Source organism: Lutra lutra, chromosome 3 (assembly GCF_902655055.1).
Source record: "Lutra lutra chromosome 3, mLutLut1.2, whole genome shotgun sequence".
NCBI classification, from domain to species: Eukaryota; Metazoa; Chordata; class Mammalia; order Carnivora; family Mustelidae; genus Lutra; species Lutra lutra.
Genome location: NC_062280.1, coordinates 124,233,400 through 124,246,383, shown reverse-complemented (window position 1 = coordinate 124,246,383; position 12,984 = coordinate 124,233,400). Strand labels below are relative to the sequence as shown.

Here is a 12,984-nt window from a genome sequence, read left to right as displayed (position 1 = left end):
CTCTCAGGCAATTGGTGTGCAGAAGTGGGCATAGAGCAGAAGGCTCAGGTGAGGTGGAGGGAAGGGAAAATTAGCCCTCAAGGGGTCCACTGAGAACACCAATGAAGTCTCCTTCTAAAAGTCGTTCCCCCAAAATGAAATCCCACACTTCCTGGCTCTCAGTCATAGTAATATTAATAGTAAAGGCCATGATTTAGTCAGTGTGTGTGATAAGCCAGATGTTTCACACATACGTGATGTTACTTCTAATCTTGAATCATTATGATAGTTGAAATATTTACAAAAACGCTGAACTATTCTCATATTTCAAATGGAGAAATGGGTTCTCAAGAAACATGCAATGCATGTCCAAGGTCACACAGAGACCTTAGAGCTGGGAGTCACACCCAGGAACGTCTGACTATGAAGATGGCCAGAGAGGGAGAAGCCCTAGTCCTGGGATAGTTCTACAGCTGCCCAGAGTGACACTCAGTGGAAGAATGCGGTTTTCTCCTTGGCAGCCATATCCCTAACACTGGTACCACGGTTTGTTAGAATGAGAAGTCCTTTTCCATGTGTTGACTATTGAACCCTCACATCCGTCCTGCTGGGTGGTTTTACTATTTGCACTGGAGCTAGTGTGGCTCCTGGAGGACTGTGACAGCAGCAGAGTCTGCAAGGAGATGCAGAGAGCAACCAAGAAGTCCTGCCAGGATGGGGACAATGATGTGGCCAGTCATGTAGATGGGGCTGTGGATGCTGGGGGGTGGGACAAGTACCCCCAAGGGGACTGGTCTTGACCTTGTGGACAGAATAATAACATATTTTTGCCAAATACATCCTGTGCTCCAGGCCTGGTCTGGCCCTGCCTCTCCTCACCACTACTGCCCAATACCCCCAGCTTGGAGCCGGCCAGTGAACCACGGCAGCATGTTGCTTGGGCTCCCTGACACAGCCGATGTAGTGTCCAGGCTCTAAGTAAACTGGAAGATAACCTGGGGGCCCAGGGCATGGTTTTGGAATAAGACGCCAGAAGTACCAACCTCTGACACAATCTTTCTCATTCCTCAGGATGCTCTAGACTTGCCCTTGGCCCACAGATGGACCCAGAAGGCATTCAAGGTCACCTTAAAGGCAGGCAGCCTTGTCAATTGGCTCTCAGAGCCTAGGGATTGTTTATTACTTTTCTTATTTTGCAGACTAGGAGCCTGAGGCTTAAAGAAATTATCTTGCCTCTCTCTTTCCTTGCCCATAGCACCATCAACACTTCAGGCATTGGCCAGGGAGGTGAGCGGACCTCAGTGGTTAATAAAGATGAGCATGTGTTCCTGAATTGGTGGGCCTAAAGTCAGACTCTAATGGGGAAGCTGTGCGGTTTGGTTGTATCAGGGCAGGAGGCAAGGCTGAGCAAGAGAGAGAAGGCAGCCTTAGGCAGCAAACTGGAAACCTGGGCAACGAAACAGGCAGATCTTAGCAAGGAGCCTAATGGTGCAACTTTACTGGTGGTGGAGGGTCTAGAAGGGTGCCTGGGGACACCGTTATTCTTTTCTTGGAGTGATGGAGCCGGGAGATGGACGGAATCATGGGAGAGTGCATTCCCACAAACAGGGAAGAATGTGGAGGCAGGACCATAGACCCAAATGTGGGTGGGCTTGGAATCTATGAGAAATGGGTTCACTGTTCCCCCAGAACTGTGGTTTCAACTTTGCTTGCCCACTGGAGTTGCTTGAGCAGCTTTAAAAATACTCATAGTTGGTACCCACAGAAATTCAGATGCAATCAGTCTGGGTTGAGAGCTGGGTATTGGTATTTTTAAAAGCTCCTATTGTGATTCTGATATGCAGCCATGGTTGAGAACTGCTGGCTTAGAGAGGGAAGGTAATTGTGCATGTCACAGACTGGGCCTGAGGTGAGAGATGGAAGTGAACAGTGCTGTGCAAGGAAGAGGTAACGTAAACGACCAGTCTGTGGGTTCTTAAAACAGGAATTAGATTTCCTAAACAAAATCCTACTAAAATGCCCCACAAATATCTTAAAGCAGCCCTGTGGTGGAAAAAAATAGAGGAATCGCCTAGTTTATTCCTTCAGTATGAGGAGATTTGCATCCATTTGTCTTTTTCATGATGTGTCCTTGGAAAGAGAGGAACAGTTGGATGCCCTAGGGTTTAAAATTGTGGGACCAGCCTTCAGCTCATCTCATACAGTTCCTAAAATCATGTGCAAAATAAGTTTGTTTGAAATGCAAACCCCCCACCTCTGGGCCCAAAGATCGGAAAGCACTAATGTTTTGTTTTGTTTTAAGATTTTATTTATTTGAGAGAGAGAGAGAGAGCACATATGCATGCACAAGTGGGGGGTTGTGGGCAGAGGGAGAGTGAGAAGGGAGCCTGATGTGGGGCTCGATCCCAGGACCCCAGGATCATGACCTGAACTGAAGCCAGACTCTTAACCAACTGAGCCATCCGGGCACCCTGGCACTAATGTTTTTAGATGGAACCTAGAAAAGCTGTGTCTGACAAACTAACAAACTCCCCAGGTGATTACATGACAAAGATGATCTGTGGCCCCATATTGAGATATGCTGATTTAGGGACAAGGATATAGGCTTAATGTATTTGGTTTTCTTAAGAGCTCTGTAAGCCACCCTATCAGCATCCGCTGTGAAGAATATTCACAGTTTAATGGAAGCTGGAGGGAGGAAAATCAATTCCTAGTGCTCCAATCTAAGTGTCTATCTAGAGCGAGTGCAAAGGATGTCCCATTAGGTATGTCCTCACATATCACAAAACTCATGCCGGCGCCTGCATGCAGAATTTCAGCCTGTCAGGAAGCATTTTACACTCCACAGCCCAAGGCAGCCTCATATCTGAAACACTGTTGGAAATGCTGAAAGCCCTCCAGAGCCTTCCACCTGAGGCTGGGGGAACATGGGGTAGCTGGCATCCTAGTTCACCTTTGCTTAAGGCCCTCGTGGTCTGAGAGGGAAGCTCTAAAGATTGAAGGTTGCCTAGGAGTTTTGCCTGAGGGACATTGTATGGTTGGGATACTCCATGAATATTCCCTCAGCACCCGCAAGGTTTCTAAGGTGACCAGAATAGTGGGGATGTGTTCATGAGCCCTCATGCACAATAGAGAAGCAGGCCCGTGCTAAAGAAAGAGAGACAGGTCTGCTTCAGGGGGAGTCATCTTGTTTTCAGTTAGGGATGATCATCTCGTTTTATTGTTTCATTGGGGTATTATTAACCACCCTAACTACAGGGAGAGAGCACATGTCATGCATGGTCCTGAGCAGAAGAATGCCAGGCTAAAGGGAGGGGACACAAAATAATAGTGACGGGATTCAGGAAGGGAGTTAGGTAGCCAACCCCACTATAAGTCTTGGACGTGATTCCTCTTAGCATCTTACTTTTCCCTCATTGAAAGGATTCATGCTGGCTGTCCCTTTGGGGGTTAAGGAGATTATGTCATCCTCCCACAAATCAGGTCAGCTGCAAAGAATGGAGACCAGAAAGTGAGTTGTACATTGGAGAAGACCTTTGCTGATGGTTTGACTCTTGCTCGAAGATCAAGAGACCATGACAGAGCAGCAAAATCTCTCTATGAGCAAACCAGGCTCTCAAGAGGAGCAGAAGTAATGAAGAAATATTAGGAAGAAATTCAGGAACTGAATGAAGACTCAAGATACTGGTGAAGGCACAGCCGAGATCAGATGGAGACTGGTAGCAGGAGCGCAAAGAACTTCATACATCCCTGGAGGGACCTCAGTAGGCTTTGGGACTTCAAATGAGCAAGTACTAAGGCAAATGTTTGGGTTGCTAATGGCAATCCAAAAGGATGACCTTGGTATAATAATGAAATATAATGAGCATCACTCTAAGATACTACGAGCCCGTGCTGACCAGGTAATGGAAATAGCAGCAATAATGAGGAAAGCCACTGAGATGGGTGAGCACCAGGGGTGCTTGAAGTAGGAAAAGAATTTTCATCTTAAACAGGAAATCAAGGATTTGAGGGAAATCCTTCAAACTCGAGATCCAAGTTTTAGCCTCAAGGAAGATGATGCATAAGAAAGTACACTCTTTATCAAGTTATCAGTCTCTGTCAATTCGTACCAATTGATCTGAACCTGAGAAGGACTGAACATTTCCGTGACATGGCCCCAAAAAAGCCTCAGGGCTGGCCTGCTACATTAATTAATTAGTGGAATAATAGTGAAGAAAGAAATCACCACCTGAATCATTTATTACTTTTAGATTATGTACAATACACTGGCAAATGATCACCTCTGAAAATGCATAATAAATTAACAAGGCATTATTCTTATTAAAATATAATAGAAAAATAATTCAATACAGTAAAAGTTCTCAAGATGATATCATAGGGCAATTTCATGTTTATTTTTTGAGGAATTCCTGCTCTCCAAAGTGGCTGTACCATTTTACATTCCCATCAGTGATGCAGGAAAGTTTCAATCTCCCCACATCCTTATTATTTTCTCTTTCTTATTAGAACCATCCTATTAACTGTGAAGTGGTACCTCCCTGTGGTTTTGATTAGCATTTCCCTAGTGATTAATAATATGCGCTTTTTTCCATGTGTCCATTGACCTTCTTCATATATCTTCCTTTGAGAGATATCTGTTCATATCCTTCGCCCATTTTTAAAGTGGCATGTGATTTCAAAGATACAAATTCATCTTCTTCTTATGGAGTGTTGAGAGTTCTTTACATATTCTGGGTACAAGTACATTAACAGATAAGTGATTTGCAGCTACTGTCTCTGAGTCTGTGGGATGTCATTTTTTTTTTCTTTCTGATTGTATTTCAAGTTCTTTCCCAAACATGGCTCTAGGAATGGCCAGATTCAAGTATACCCATAGGCTTGGTCCACTACTGTCTTGTATTCATGCTTAGTATTCATTCGCCAACATTAAGCTCCAGGATGGAAGATGTGACAAAGCAGGACCCTCCTCCATGGCAAGAGTCCTTTGCTGATTTCAGAGATGGCAGTGGCAGCCAGTATTGAAAACACACTGGAACTTCCCCCTGGAGCTGGGCTGTGATGGGATGTGTCTGCCATGGACATCATCATTTTTTCCCTGACCTCTCTGCAGCTTCTGAAGACATGGCAGAAAATAATCTTCTTTGAAGATACTGTATAACAGTTGCAAAAAGCAAAACAAAACAAAACAAAAACACTTCCAACACATTGTGCTTACTGATATTTTTGGTTTCGTTCAGTTGTCGAATGAGCTGATTGATGCATTTATCTGGAGAGCCGGGTAAGCCCACCCTCTTGAGGAAGCCCACTCTATTCTCTGTAGGAGGACAGGCTACTGTCAAGATATCATGAGATGGAAAGGGTACAAGAACCCTGAGACTACCTGGAAGTTTTTTCCTAGAAAGGCAATTTCATGAATGATGTCTTTTAAACAAATGACACCAACCTTCCTCAGGTAGGTTGTCTGTCAAAGAGATGCTTTTATTCTTGACCTTGGCTTGTCTGCATTTCAAGATGAATTCTCAGACAAACTTCATATTGGGAAATCCCTAAGTCACATAGGATTCCCATAAGCAACATTTTTATGGCCTGGGGGATTGCTTTGACAAATACACTACTAAAAATAATCTTCAGGAGAAGTCTTGCAGTGGTCCCCTGCACCAGAAAACTCACCCCATTAATCCCTTGGATTCAAAAAACAAAGGCCGAGGGATGTTTATCTGGCATTTCCAAGACATAAAACTGCACTTTTAATCATCTTAGGTGCACCTTGTCATCTTGTTGCCTCCAGGAACCATGTAGGAACCAGTCCAGTCATTTAAACTTGACCCCTTTTCCTTTCTATTTCTCCTTCTTTTCCAAAAGTGCCTGCCTTGCTTAAGTAGCTTTGAGGGCTTGATAAGATTTCTTTTTTTTTTTTCCCAGATTTTCTGGAACTAAAGGGATCATGTTTCTTTACTCTTGTTCTATCGTCTTTCCCCCTTCTTACGTTCTTAATGGTACTGTTTGAAATATAAATGTTTTTAGTTCAATGAAGTCTAATTTATCTACTTCTGTAGCTTTTGCTTTTGGCGTCATATTTAAGAAAACATTGCCAATCCCAGGGTCATTAAGACTTACTTTTGTACTTTCTTGTGAAAGTTTTATAGTTCTAGCTTATACATTTAGGTCTACGATCTCTTTTTGAGTTAATTATTGCATATCGTGTGGGGTAAAGGTCCAAGGTCATTCTTTTGTATGTGGGTATCTAGGTGTTCTAGCACAATATATTTGGGGAAAAAACTATTCTTTCCCCAATAAAATGTCTTGGCATCTTTGTTAAAGATAAACTGGTCATAAATGTAAGGGCTTCTTTCTGGATTCTCAATTCTAGTCCATTTACGTATCTGTCCTTACACCAGTAGAACATTGTCTTGATTACTACAGCTTTATAGTAAGTTTTGAAATCAGGAATTATTAGTCCTCCCAACTTGGCTGTTCCTTCCATGATTATTTTGGCTACTTGGGCCCATATGAGTTCTAGGATTGGTTTGTCAATTTCTGCAAGAAAAGCCAGCTGGGATTTTGAATTGGTAGAGTAATTGGAAGGATATTGCCATTTTAACAATATTAAGTCTCAGCATCCCAGCTCTGACAGATTCACTGAATACATCTATGTATCACGAGTCACCAGTTTCCTCAAGAAAGGACACCAAGCACACATCTAGTATTTTCTTTTCATCTAAATTCAGGTTACAACACTGAAAAGTTATAGAGACACCACTGGGTGAAGTAAACAGATTGTGCTTTGATTTTTAAAAGGAATTGCGAGAGATTGTTTGAAAGTCTTCCGCCTTTTAATCATGTCCCTTAGTTCTGGGTTCCGTGTGTGTGTATGTGTGTGTGTGTGTTTCGTTTTTGTTGTTTTTATTTTTTAGTTTCCCTCTGTGCCTGTACGGTGCTAGTCATTACAAAAAGCCAGTTTATAATGGACAGTCTCTGGCTGTCCTCAGTGGTTGATAATAATGAATCACTGGCACCTGGGTAGGACAATATTGAAGATGGAAATGTGACTGTTTTATTTATTTTTTTTCTCCAGACACTGTGGTGTTTGTTACTCATCTGTTACAGGTCAGTATTTGTAGCTCCCAGGAGAAAATTGCTTTTCCCTGAAAATTCATTGGCCCTGGACACAAGTAGGCAGTCTGCCGGAGTGAGGTGGAAAACCCCAATGGAGGTTAAGAGCAGGGGTCCATGTCCCCACTGCACTTGCGTGAGCCAGGGGAGGGGAGCAGTTGCAGCGGGACACTGCAGTGGGAGGGATCATCCGCTCTCCCCGAACCTTAATGAAACAACACTCTGAGACACAAGAGGTGTGAATGTGGTTGAATTTGCAGAAGTCACAGTTCCTGACATCATCAGGAGGTGTTAATGTTTTTGCCTTGGACTTGGACTTGCCAATGTCTGCTCAATACAGGCTCAGACCTTTCCTCCTCACTGGCTTCCCTCCGGAAAGTCAACAATGTTGTGATATTTAGAATGGGAACTTCTTACCCAGGCCTTGCATGAGCAGTCCTTTGATCTTTTCATCCCTCGGCTGGGTGGCTGATGGTGGTGATGCTTTCAGGAACTCTTCCCCTGCACTTGACCTATGGAGGGCCCCGCAGAGGGCTTGGCAAGGAGCCAGTGAGGTGGAGAAAGAATGACGTGCTGGAAGTAGGTCTGCAGCCTTTGGGTGGATGAGCCAGAGTCTTTCGGGGACCAGAGTCAGGGCCTGTTTAAGAATCATTCTTGATTCCACTCCAGGGTCTCAGTCTGAGCTGAGGATTTGGGATCTAACCACACACATTCTCTTGAGAATTTTTAAATGTTCGAATTAACACAACCAGATATATTGTCAACATAGTAATTTATATGTGACCAGATGTTCACCTTCTTTTCCTCTCTGAAAGCAGGATGTAGGAAGAAGGGCTAGACTGGTTAGTGAAGATTTGAGGGTCAGAGGCTGGGGGTCTGGCTTTCTGGAAGCCACCCCAGTCCTTCCCGTGCAGCTCAGCTGCACCTACTAAGGAGGGAGCACTGGTCCACTGAGGAAGCCCTGATTCCCTGAAGCATGCTGGGCTTGGGCAGGCCTGATTATGGATGGAAAACAGGATTGTTAGTAAATCGTTAGGCAGTAACTATGAAGGTCCACTAAAGTAGAAGTTCTGCTTATGCCCTTCCAGCTGCCAACCAGTAACCTGACTGCTGGCTGAATCAATCTTTTTTTTTTTTTTTTTTTTTTTCTGTACCTTTGTTTTCATAAAACCAAGAGTTATTTAGGGAGGAGCAGATCACTGAATATAAAGTGAACAATTCCTGGGCACTGGGGTCCATTCCAATCACTGGGTAACAGTGATGGTAAGAGAAACAGCCACCGCCCTCACGGGCTGGTGATTGTCTAAGCTAGAGAAATGGTAAAAGTGGAAACCAAGGCAGAGCCTTCAGGCAGATAGACAGGGCTAGAAGAACACAGGCAGCCATACAGCGTTGTAGCCAGAGTGCTAAAGCTCGTTGGGACGGAACATGTACTCACTGAGATCCTTAAACAGGTGGTTCATGTAGAATATCCCATGAAACCCCCCATGCGGGGAGGAATCCCATCCTCCGAATGGACTCGGTAAAGCTGAGGCTCCCTGAGGCCAGGATAACATCTCCTCCCCAACTCCCTCCAACCCCCATGGCTATGCAGAAAGTTATTGTACTATCAGGTTCAATTCCGGGTCCTCTGAACCCAGACCCTGTGCTCTTTCCATTATGCTGCCCACCCAGGACCCTCTTCCAGCCCCTCATTTTACAAAGGGTCTCCGAATGAGCTCGTGGGAAACTGAAATCCGGAGACTTCCACCGCGCTGTGCGCAGTGAAGCCCTCTCTGTTTTTGACTCATTGTGGGAATGAATCAGAATGGGCTACAGTGGAAATCCGGCAGCAAGACCTTGTCCCAAGGTCAGGGCGTCCAAGGAGAAAGTCCTTCAGTTCTCACAGAGGAGTCCTGGGGCCCCAAGGAGCTCCCGAACTTCTCCAACCATGCCCAGCTGTCTCCCTCCTGCCGCCTCCCTGACTGCCAGACAACGGCTCTCAGGCTCCCAGCTGTCCCCATCACACCCTGAGTGTTGGTGCTATTTTTAAACCCCTCTTTTCTGTGCCCTTTTAATCTGACAGGTGAAGAATTGCTGTCATTTTCACACTGAATAACATTCATTATTTAGTATCTGTGGTAAAAGACCCGATTTAATACCGGGGTACTTCCTCCTAAACCGTGCCCAGGAGGCCGTTTTAATACAGAGAGGGAACTGGTTGGGTTTTAGACCTGCTGACATGGGACAATAAATGGAGGATGGACCTCTCTGTTTAGGGGGAGGGGAAGGGCTCTGCCGACTCAGGGGGTGGGCCCTGAGTCATGCCCAAGGAAGAAAGGGTTTTCAGGAACATCTGAAGCTATCAGGATCAGCAGCCCAAAATTATCCTCTGTGTCTGGAACGCGGTCACCAAATAAGGACAGTGACTTCTCAGAATAATAAGTTATTCAATTTAGTGCACCAAGTTCATTTACTGGCTTATGCAGAAGAATATCCCATCGCTATGAGGTCTGTAAGCATGTGTCTATCAAATGTCAGGCATTTGAGCAGTTTCCTCTTGCCCTGCCTCATGTGGCACAAACCCAGCCGCCGTCCAGTGAATGTGTGTAAGAGCGTCAGGAGCCCACCTGCCCAGGTGGGAGAAGTTGCCCCCCTGGGGCACTGCACTAGTCTGTGGCTGGTGTGGGGCACCCAGATGGAGGGCCCTTGCTGCAGCCCTGTGGGGTGCTGACTTTAATTCCTGGCCCGACTTTTCTGAGGGCAGGTCTCTGGGCGGGCACCGAGCACCCCAGCTCTCCTGTCTCCTGCCCCAGACTCTGGGCCACACGACCGTCAGCATTCATCTATCCCAGAGCCCAGGCACACTTGACTGGTGCTTTGTAAAGCAGCCCGCCTCTCAGAGCCTGCTCTCGCCGTTTGGTTTCTCAGGCTGGAGCTGACAGTGCAGACCCAGATTTGAACTTCACACACTGTGCTTTCAGGCTTGCCAGCTGCCAAAATAGTGCAGGAGGGGAAGAGTGGGCAGAAGGAGAGCCGGTTCTTCTTCTGAAATCTGTGGCTAGATCAGCTCTCTTCTTGCTTTTCCCCTCTCTGCCAAAGCCCCTCACGGAGGTGGCTGCTTTGGTCATGGCCATGGTGAGTGCTGTGGGCACAGACACCTGTTAGGGAACACTGTGACACTGCTTGCTCAGACCAGCGAATGGTGGGGAGGGGAGGGAGCTGGCTGTCCCCTGTGGATGTTCCAGGATGCCGAACCAGATCAGCGGCTCAGGATCCTGGCACGGAGCTGACCAGAGCTGTGGGGCAGAGGGTCAGATCCCCTCTGCACAGACCACAGGTCCGCGAGTGAAACAAAACACACGGCATCCTTGCTTTTGGCTTTCGATGACCTAGAGGCATTGGGGTCATTCTGTCCCGTGCCTGCTATGGTGTGTTTCAGAAAGAGTTTGCTCTACAAGCAGAGGCAGCAAAATGATTTAGAAACTGTCTTGATTTTTCATGTGGGTGGTATGTTTCCATAGGATAAAAATGAGTTGTTTGTGCCTTCACTATAAAATGCTAATCTAATTATTTTCATTTCTGACACCAGAAGTAAAATCCAAATATTAACAAATATCTGTTTGTTAAGTCAGCGGTCTTGTGTTAAAACACAGCCCCCAAGGTCTTGTTTGCTGGTCACTGTATACTTCTATATAAACATTGGCTTTGGGCCGTTGCTTGAATGCAGTTTTGGGGAGCTGTGCTTCTGTATTTTCTCCTGTGGTCTGGATTTTCATCTCTCTACCATTAGAGCTATTATAGCACAAGGCCCCTTGGGCTGCTGTCTCCAGGAGCCATCAAGCAGCTACAAGAAGTAGCAATAGGACATTCTGAGCCCTACCTGTGCCTCCTGCTACCTCATAGCCTGCCTTACTCCCCGGATACTGCCCGCTGTACTTCTATGGCTCATATCCAGGAATACGTGAAGACTGGGCACTCACCCATTTGACTGCAGGTATGAAAGCTGACATTTATGGAGTGCTTACTATCTGTTAGTGCCTTTATTAATTCCTTCAGTTCTCAACATGATTCAGGAGCTGTGGTTGTCACCCCCACTTCTCAGACAAGGAAAATGAAACTTAAAGAAGCCAGGTGACTTGTCCAAGGGCATGCAGATTGAAAGGGGGGAGCTGGGATTTGGGGCCAAGGCCTTGAGACTCCAAGACCCACCTTCCCCAGGTCATCACAGCATCCTGGTTTTCTAGAGTAGGTGGAGAGGAGAGCAGAGAGCCTTCCTCATGGCTGTACAAGTGAGATGCTCATGAGCCCGAAACCCCTGCCTTGGTCATGATCTCCTTTGGGGAAAGTGGCCATGGGTAATTTTCCCCCCAGTGCATCATGGCATGTGTCAATCAAAATGACTTCTGCTATGCTGGCTATAACTGATTGGGCCACCAAGTTCTGTGAGAATGGAACAGTGTCTCTTAACTGTTGGTGAAGCTCCAGTACCTAGCACATAATGGGTGCTCAATAAATACTTGTTGAGTGAATGAATAAATGAATGGATGGACCCTGGACCTGAAGTTGGTGCCCAGCCTATGGCAACCACCTTTGGGTTATAACATGATCTCTGAGGTGAACCAACACAAAACTTTATTAATAAATGGTCCACATTGGATGGTGACAAATTGATGACATGGTATCTTTAGAAAGTATGGAAGCCAGGTGTATTCTGAGGGGGCGCATCCTTTCCACAGAGCCTGTTGTAGGTCCCAGTCTGGAGAGGGCAGGAAGCCAGAAGGACAGCAGAGCACCGATGTCCCCTGCCACTTGGGTTTCTGGTGTCTTTCACTGAATGGCCAACATCACAGGTGATCACGTTCTCAGAGCATTGACAAGCATGTGCAGGACTTGTCCAGTCTGCAGAGAAACTGAAGAGGTTTCTAGGTGAAACTTAGGCTCTTGGTGAACCATATCTTCCCCCAGAAGGGCATGGGGAAGGCAAGGGCCCATCTCTGTCCACCTGCTTCTTCCCTTCAATTGATCAAGAAAATTCAGTGCCCCAGTAGCCGTGTGTGTGCACGTATGTGTGTGTGCATGTGTGTGTGCAAACACGTGTGTAGTAGGGGGGAATGACTGTCCGTTCTTTGTGTCCCAAGGACACAGGACTGTGACAGAATAGTGGTGACATCTTTGAGAATGAAAAGAAGGTAGGACATTATGTCCTCAAACACCTGGCCAGCCCTCTGTCAGTGGGAAATGTTCTCACACTCATTCATGTAGCAGAGAGCATTCCCCGTGTTTATGATATGTGGGGCCATGTGGTCCATCAGTCCTGAGCTGTGGGAATCCACCGAAGGAAGAAACATGGCTACAAAGGAAAACAAAAATGCTAGTAAACATGAGGTAAGCTAACACACCATTTGTGAGCTCCTTAGAAGTGCTATGGTACAGACTAATGGTTTTCTTCTTAGCTTTCATCAGGGTTGGCAAATTCCCATTAGCACTGGTCTTGGGTAATCTGGTTTCGTATTTTAGAGTAATATGTACTGTCTGTGATCAACACCCTAGGCTTCCCATTGTTATGGATCCCCTGGGCCTGATTGGGTCAGCAAGTGGGCAGGGATCACAAGGCAGTTTTCTGGCTTGTTCCTGAGCCTGTAGGCTATTGCTTTCTGTTGTCGTTGCTGCCATTACAAGTACTGGGTCACAATCTGGAACAAAACATAAAGCCTCATCCTGCAGGCACCACTTCTTACAGTTGCCAGAGTCTTCTATCAAGGATAAACCCTAATGATGCTTCCCGTGGGTGGCTGGCCCACTGAGCCCACTAGAGTCCTGCCGGCCTCCTGGTTTTGCCCAGAGGAGACAATGAGGTATCAAGACACTGCAGGCTAGACATTCTGCAGTTTGTCCCTTCCCAGAGCA

General features: G+C 46.1%; 1 pseudogene; it reads right to left on the bottom strand.

The window, feature by feature from the left end:
* Window positions 1–1,406: 1,406 nt before the first annotated feature.
* LOC125095610 (60S ribosomal protein L7-like 1) overlaps window positions 1,407–12,984 on the bottom strand; it is a 47,844-nt pseudogene continuing 36,266 nt past the window's right edge.